The 8,957-nt window shown below is 48.1% G+C and overlaps 1 pseudogene; it reads right to left on the reverse strand.

Moving 5' to 3' along the window:
* Nucleotides 1–5,723: 5,723 nt before the first annotated feature.
* On the reverse strand, nucleotides 5,724–7,738 carry LOC139541057 (piggyBac transposable element-derived protein 4-like; annotated as a pseudogene).
* Between the last annotated feature and the right edge of the window lie 1,219 nt (nucleotides 7,739–8,957).

Genomic DNA, 8,957 nt, shown 5'->3' on the forward strand with positions numbered 1-8,957 from the left:
AATAACAGTATGGGGATGAGGTAGTTGGATGGGCTATGTACAGGTACAGTGATCTGTGAGCTGCTTAAAGTTAGTGAGGGAGATATGAGTCTCCAGCTTCAGTGATTTTTGCAATTCGTTCCAGTCACTGGAGGCAGAGAACTGGAAGGAAAGGCGGCCAAAGGATGAATAGGCTTTGGGGGTGACCAGTGAAATATACCTGCTGGAGCGCGTGCTACGGGTGGGTGCTGCTATGGTGACCAGTGAGCTAAGATAAGGCGGGGCTTTACCTAGCAAAGACTTATAGATGACCTGGAGCCAGTAGGTTTGGCAACGAATATGTAGCGAGGGCCAGCCAACGAGAGCATACAGAGTAGAGTGTTGGAGGCTATTTAAAAAATGACATCGCCGAAGTCAAGGATCAATAGGATAGTCAGTTTTACGAGGGTATGTTTGGCAGCATGAGTGAAGGATGCTTTGTTGCGAAATAGGAAGCCAGTTCTAGATTTAATTTTGGATTGGAGATGCTTAATGTGAGTCTGGAAGGAGAGTTCACAGTCTAACCAGACACATAGGTATTTGTAATTGTCCACATATTCTAAGTCAGAACCATCCAGAGTAGTGATGCTGGACGGGCGGGCGGGTGCGGGCAGCGATCGGTTGAAGAGCATGCGTTTAGCTTTACTTTACTTGCATTTAAGAGCAGTTGGAGGCCACGGAAGGAGAGTTGTATGGCATTGAAGCTCGTCTGGAGGTTAGTTAACACAGTGCCCAAAGAAGGGCCAGAAGTACACAGATTGGTGTCATCTGCGTAGAGGTGGATCAGAGAATCAGCAGCAGCAAGAGCGACATCATTGATGTATACAGAGAAAAGAGTCGGCCCGAGAATTGAACCCTGTGGCACCCCCATAGAGACTGCCAGAGGTCCGGACAACAGGCCCTCCGATTTGACACACTGAACTCTCTGTGAGGTAGTTGGTGAACCAGGTGAGGCAGTCATTTGAGGAACCAAGGCTGTTGAGTCTGCCGATAAGAAGGTGGTGATTGATAGAGTCGAAAGCCTTGGCCAGGTCGATTGACACGGCTGCACAGTATTGTCTCTTATCGATGGTGGTTATGATATTGTTTAGGACCTTGAGCGTCGCTGAGGTGCACCCATGACCAGCTCTGAAACCAGATTGCATAGCGGAGAAGGTACAGTGGGATTCAAAATGGTTGGTGATCTGTTTATTAACTTGGCATTCGAAGACCTTAGAAAGGCAGGGTAGGATTGATATAGGTCTGCAACAATTTGGGTCTAGAATCTCCCCCTTTGAAGAGGGGGATGACGGCGGCAGCGTTCCAATCTTTGGGGATCTTAGACGATATGAAAGCGGTTGAACAGGCTAGTATTAGGAAGATGAGCGGAACAAAGTACAGAGAGATTCTTGATGCAAACCTGCATCAGAGCGCTAAGGGCCTCAGACTGGGGCGAAGGTTCACCTTCCAACAGGACAACAACCCTAAGCACACAGCCAAGACAACGCATGAGTGGCTTCGGGACAAGTCTCTGAATGTCTTTGAGTTGCCCAGCCAGAGCCCGGACCTGAACCCGATCAAACATCCCTAGAGAAACCTGAAAATAAATGTGCAGCAACGCTCCCCATCCAACCTGACAGAACATGAGAGGGTCTGCAGAGAAGAATTGGAGAAACTCCCCAAATACAGGTGTGCCAAGCTTGTAGCGTCATACTAAAGAAGACTTGAGGCTGTAATTGCTGCCAATGGTGCTTCAACAATGTACTGAGTAAAGGGTCTGAATACTTATGTAAATGTGATATTTGTATTTTATATATATTTGTAAACGTTTCTAAAAACCATATTTTGCTTTATTATTATGGGGTATTGTGTGTAGATGTATTTTTTTTAAGTCAATTTTAGAATAAGGATGGATGTAACTTAACAAAATGTGGAAAAAGTCAAGGGTTCTGAATACTTTCTGAATGCACTGTAAATGCATATAAATCAGTCATGGATATTTGTATTGTAACGAATCTTGGTACACATGTTCCAAACACTGAGAAGACTGAACATATGCAAGCACATTTATATTGACCACACTGTGGCACTATAATGCGTACATTTTTATGTCTCTTATTCGTTTGACTCAGCGTAATAACATTTGGTCCACATGCTCAAGGATATCTATCTATCTAACCTTTTAACTATTGTTTGAGTTTGGCCACATTGTGGCGCTGATGGACAGGAATAACCATTAATGGAAGCTCTTTGGCTCATAGCGGCCATATTGTTTCAGCAAGAGTTTTGGAAAATAGTGGATCCAACGGTTCTGGAGAAGAAGACGTTTAAAGTAGTCAACATCATTAAACGTTTTCCAAAATACAGCTGTAGGCGCACAGACACACACACACACACACATACACTTACTTAGTGGGACTATAATTTGTTTTTCAACAGAACAATGACCCAAAACACACCTCCAGGCTAGGTAAAGGCTATTTGACCAAGAAAGAGAGTGATGGAGTTCTGCATCACATGACATAGCCTCCTCAATCACCCGACCTCAACCCAATTGAGATGGTTTGGGATGAGTCCACAGAGTGAAGGAAAAGCAGCCAACAAGTGCTCAGCATATGTGGGAACTCCTTCAAGACTGTTGGAAAAGCATTCCTCATGAAGCTGGTTGAGAGAATGCCAAGAGTGTGCAAAGCTGTCATCAATGCAAGGGTGGCTACTTTCAAATATAAAATATACTTTGATTTGTTTAACACTTTTTTGGTTAATACAGTACATGATTCCATATGTGTCATTTAATAGTTTTGATGTCTTCACTATTAGTTTACAAGTAGAAAATAGTAAAAATAAAGAAAAACCCTTGAATGAGTAGGTGTCCAAACTTTTGACTGGTACTGTACATACACAGACACACACAGACACATTGGAATTTATTTGAAAATAGGGCTTATTCATTAAATCAACAAGTGGTATAAAGGTTTGCTGTTCCATCTCATTGCTGTCGAGTACAAGACGGAAACGGTATTAGATATACAGGGACATCTGCATGCAAGACAGCAGAGTGAAAGCAGGGAGCGATAGAGCGCTCAGGAGAACAAAAGACAGTTGTTGATTTAGTGTATGATTTAATAATGGCAGTATGCCTGTACATAACCAGCAATTTAATGTAGGTTATTAGTTTATGTATTAACTGTGTTAACTTGTCCTGATTGGATATTTCTGCTACGGCGTGACAGAAAAGGATGTGTTTTACACAGCCATTAACATGAGAGGTAGCAGGTTTCTAAAGCACAAAAGATAGAGTGTTATTGGACCCATGAGAATTATTTGAGCCACTTGTGCATGTTATGATGCTTATAATGTGGTAATCACGTAGCTTCAAGTTCCTTGGTGTCCACATCACCAACAAACTATCATGGTCCAAACACACAAAGACAGTCGTGAAGAGAGCACAACAAAAGCCTATTCCCCCTCAGGAGACTGAAAACATGTGGCATGGGTCCTCAGATCCTCAAAAAGTTCTACAGCTGCACCATCAAGAGCATCCTGACTGGTATGATAACTGCTCGACCTCCGATCGCAAGGAACTACAGAGGATAGTGCATATTGGCCCAGTACATCACTGGGGCCAAGCTTCCTGCCAACCAGGACCTCTATACCAGGCGGTGTCAGAGCAAAGCCCTAAAAATTGTCAAAGATTCCAGCCACCCTAGTCATAGACTGTTCTTTCTGCTACCGCACGGCAAGGGCTACCAGAGCACCAAGTTTAGGTCCAAGAGGCTTTATAACAGCTTCTACCCCCAAGCCATAAGACTCCTGGACAGCTAATCAGATGGCTACCCAGACTACCCCCCCCCCCCTAAGTGTATGTAAACTTCCGACTTCAACTGTAGGTGTTCAATATTGAAGCCTTTATGTGCGTTATGCTTTTTTTTTATTACATACTGTATATGCTTCATAAATTCACAAAGTGACGTTAGCTGATGAAGATTATCTCATAGAACCAAACGTATAAGATCTCCTTAGCCTGTGTTTACCACAAACCTTATTTTCAGCGGTTGCCCCCCCCCCCCCCCCCCCAAAAGAAACCATACATTTTCCCATAGGCTTTGCTCAACGAATCGTGGCAGAGTTGGTGCCTACAAAAAGACGACAACAAAATACACCATTATTATTGCTCGCTATTAGAGTACTAGAATGGACATGATCATGCATTTGTGGCAGAATCATCATGTCTGATAGCTAACAAGTTAATGGCAGGTAGTAAACGCATTAGCCACCTATCTAGCTTTGCCAAATTTAGTGAATACATGCAAATTCCCTTGAGATGGTAAGGTCTATGAGTGTTCAAGCTGGAAGGATGGTAAAACTAATCATAGATGCATTCTCTTCACTGAAGTCTCTCTTTGTACAAGTTGTCCCCAAGTGGTTTCAGTGACAACGTCATCATTCACATGTAGAGCTCTTGATAAATGTGTAAACTTTAGCTACCTTTTCCAATAACAACATTGGTGGAAATGTGTTGTGCAAAGTTAGGTTACTTTGTAATCATATCAGTTACTGTCTGATTTATGATTTCCCTATCTGGTGGAATCGGTCCAATTTCAAATATTTAGATGGAAATACTTTTTGCTTCTTGTGTATATGAGCTTTCATGGTCTGTACAATTTGATAAATTCCAGGAATGAAAGTTAACAATGGTTTAGAAAGAGGCACTATGTTGCCTACATGTTATAACCACAACCATCTACTATCTAGTGCTGATGGGATAAGGATTCATTCTTCAGCTACCTATTGACAAATGGGCAATAAAGAATGGAATAGGAAAGTACACAGAAGGGAAGCACACTAGTGACATTCTGAGTAATTACTCCTACCACACAGGGCTTGACAAACTTTTTTAGCCACTTTTCAAAATCACCCAACCTTAACTGACACTCAATGTAACAATGTAGGCTAGTGTAATGAGTTCGGTATTGGATAAACAGACCCTGGTTCGATCCCGGGCTTTATCACAACCGGCCATGATCGGGAGTCCCATACGGTGGCGCACAATTGGCCCAGTGTCGTCCGGGTTAGGGGAGGGTTTGGCAAGGGTAGGCCGTCATTGTAAAATAAGAATTTTGTTAACCTCTACCGCTTCTCTCTCCCGGATCCGGGATCCTCCTCATCAAAAAAGCTGACTAGCATAGCCTAGCCTAACGCGACAGGGATATCATATAATATAATTTCATGAAATCACAAGTCCAATACAGCAAATGAAAGATAAATATCTTGTGAATCCAGCCATCATTTCCGATTTTTAAAATGTTTTACAGCGAAAACACAATATATATTTATATTAGCTCACCACAATAGCCAAACACACAACGCCATTTATTCACCGCAAAGGTAGCTTTCACAAAACCCACAAATAGAGATAAAATTAATCACTAACCTTGAACAACTTCATCAGATGACAGTCTTATAACATCATGTTATACAATACATTTATGTTTTCTTCGAAAATGTGCATATTTAGAGGTACAAATCCTGGTTTTACATTGTGAATATGTAGCAATGATGCACCAAATTGTCCGGAGATATTTTGGACAGTCACGTAATCTAACCAAAGAACTCATCATAAACTTTACAAAAAAATACATGTTGTACAGCAAATGAAAGATACACTGGTTCATAACCCTCCCGTTGTCCTCCTATTATGTCTAGCACACTTAGTGTCCCCCCTGTCACCCTGTCCCGTCTTGGCTAAAGGCCCAGTGGGCACAAGTGTGACAGTATGCGTGTGAACAGCCTTTGCAGATGTATTTCTTACACCTGCAGCACGCGGTGTGTGTCTTGGCGTCTTTCTTGGGTGGGCAGAGCTGACACCTCTCCCTCTTACTCGCCTCCAACGGGGCGGCTGGGGTGTCCGCGGCGGCCGGGCCAGCGGCTCGCTCCCGGGCTTGCGGATGAGCCTCGGCGGTGGCACCCTGTAGGACTTTGACAAGTGCGGACGCGGCTTCGGTGCGGGGGAGACGCTGCCTTCTTTGGATCAAGGGCTTCACGAGTGCCTTTCCGAGCTGCTCCAGGAACACCCTCCTCTTGTTCCGCTTCCCAGGCATCCAGTCGGGCTTGATCTCTCGCCATATGACAAAGGCGTTGTAGGAGGACACGTCGAGGATGTTGTGGAAGATGACCAGGGGCCAGCGGGCGGTCATCCGTCTGCAGCTGTAGGTCCCGACCACCTTGTCTAGGTTGTCCACGCCGCCCTTGTTGCAGTTGTAGTCTAGGATGAGGGCCGGCTTCCGGTCGTGGCGATCGCTAACGTCGGGCTCCGCGTGCAGCGTGCTCAGAAGTACCACGTTCTTATTTCTCTTTGCCAGGTAGGACACTAGAGTGGCGGTGGGCGTGAAGGTGAACCTGGAGGACGAGACCTGTCTGCCCTTTGACTGGAGCAGTGCGGGAGGGAGCTCGGGCTTGTTCTTTCGCACCGTGCCGACCATGGTGAGGTTCCTCTCGAGGAGCCGCTGCCCGAGTTCGTAGGAGGTGAAGAAATTGTCACACGTGACGTTGTGACTGCCCGGCAGTCCCTCGGTCAGATCGAGGACGACGCGCGCGCCCTGGTTCTTCTCGGGGCCTCCGCCGGCCACCTTGCCGGTGTACACTTGCATCTTCCAAGCGTAGCTGGACTTGGCGTCGCAGGCCACCCACGACTTGATGCCGTATTTGGCCGGCTTGCTGGGAATGTACTGTCGGAAAGGACAGCGTCCTTTCGGTGGGGAGAGGGGGTTAGCAGCGTCATCGTTACTGGCTCACCATCGGGGCGCACTGCGTTTATGTTACACGCCGCCGCCGCCGCCGCTACTGTCGATGCTACTACTGCCGATTGCTACTACTGCTACTGCTCTCTATGCTACACGTACATACACAGATACATAGACGGTACCTCTGAACGGGACCAGTTGTTCGTCCACCGTCACGTCGGGCCCCGGGTTGTAGAGGGCCGGCAGCCGCTACTCCCACATGTCCCACACCTCTCTTATGGCCGCCAGTCTGTCGGTGGCGAGTCTCGAGGGTCTCAACTGGCGGTCGTCGAATCGCAGCAGCCTCGAGTACTTGTGAAACACCTTGAGCGGCATGGTGGCGCGGAACACGGTCCTGCCGCTCTCGGCGTCCCACAGGCTGGCCGCGGCCTCGCCTCGGGACCTGTAGACGCCGGCTAGGATCAGCAGCCCTACGTAGGCGCGCAGGTCGGTGGAGTCCATGGGTCGCCAGCCGTCACCGTATTTTCTCACCCCCTGCAGATTTGTCATGTCCACAATTATCCTTTCTATCGCCGGTGTGACAAACAGCCGGAAGGTGGACGCGATGTCGAGCGCTCGCGACGCGGCGTAGGCCGTGGGGCCCGGCGTCAGGCGGGGCCGGGCCGGCGGATGGCGCGGGGCCGGTCCGGGCCGCGATAGGCCACTGAGGACCATTTGATTTTGCCGTTTTTTGACAGCAACGTCTCCCTTTGGGCTCGGGCGGCTGCCTCTCTGTCTCGCTCTGGCTCTCTGTCTCGCTCTCGATCTGGCTCTCTGTCTCGCTCTCGCTCTCTGTCTCGCTCTCGCTCTCTCTCTGTCTCGCTCTCGGGCAGCGGCCGTGTCTCCCTCTCGCTCTCCCTCTCGCTCTTCCTCCGAAGAGGAGCACGACCGCGAGGCCGAGTCGTCGTCGTCGTCGTAGTCCGTATCGCGCTCGGGGTTGTATTCCTCACCGTCTTCATCTTCCGAAACGTCCTCCTCTTCGGAATCACAGTAGTCTTCTTCGTCTTCTTGGTCGACACTAGAGGATATCTGTTCCAGGACCTGAGCCGCGCTGAAACCAGGACTGCGAGGCGTCGTAGGCGGAGGGCTCACGCTCAGCGGGGTCGTATTCCTCCTCGTCGTCGTCCTCATCGTCGTCCTCATCTTCTTCTTCCTGACAATATTAGTAGCCTCTCTACGGCCGGCTTACAGTGGCCACGTGAATGGGACGAGGCACGCGAATGGACGAGGCGCGTGGTCGGCCCTGCCTGTCTGCTCCTTCGGCCCTTCGGCCCATCCGGTACGCTTGGCTGGCCTCCCCGTGTGATAGCACCGAGGTCGTGCACTGAGTTCTTGGGGACAAGTGGTGCCAGGGTCACTCTAACCCGGCCCAGACAGAGGGGAACAACTCGTAACACAGGGCCAGGGTCACTCTGAGCCAGCCCAGACAGGGGTAGGAGTGTTACAACATACACCATGCTAACGCTGCCAGGGTCACTCTGACCCCAGCCCCCGGGACAGAGGGGAACAACTCATAACACAGGGCCTACACAGGGCCCGGGTAACTATGACCCCGCCCAGACAGGGGTAGGAGGGTTACAACATACACCTTGCTAACGCTGCCAGGGTCACTCTGACCCACACAGACACGGGGAATCAACTCGTAACGCTGCCCGGGGTCACTCTGACGTCACTATGACCCCACCCACACAGGGGTAGGAGGGTTACAACATACACCTTGCTAACACTGCCAGGGTCACTCTGACCCACACAGACACGGGGAATCAACTCGGAACTGCCCGGGGTCACTCTGACCCGCCGAGACAACGGGAGGGTTAAGTGATTGCCTATGCAATATACTGTGTCTATGGGGTCAGATTGCACCTCCTAGGGCTTCCACTAGATGTCAACAGTATTTAGAACATTGTTTCAGGCTTCTACTATGAAAGGGGAGCGAATAAGAGCTGTTTGAACCAGTGGTCTGGTTGAAACCCTTTAGTTTAGTCATGCACGCGGCCGTGAGCACGAGCTCTGTTCCTTTTCATTTCTAAAGATAAAGGAATTGTCCGGTTGGAATATTATTGAAGATTTATGATAAAAACATCCTAAAGATTGATTCTATACATTGTTTGACATGTTTCTACAAACTGTAATTTAACTTTTTTGACTTTTCGTCTAAACTTTGTGCTCGTGCCTTGT

This window comes from Salvelinus alpinus, chromosome 2, assembly GCF_045679555.1.
Source record: "Salvelinus alpinus chromosome 2, SLU_Salpinus.1, whole genome shotgun sequence".
Taxonomy (NCBI): domain Eukaryota; kingdom Metazoa; phylum Chordata; class Actinopteri; order Salmoniformes; family Salmonidae; genus Salvelinus; species Salvelinus alpinus.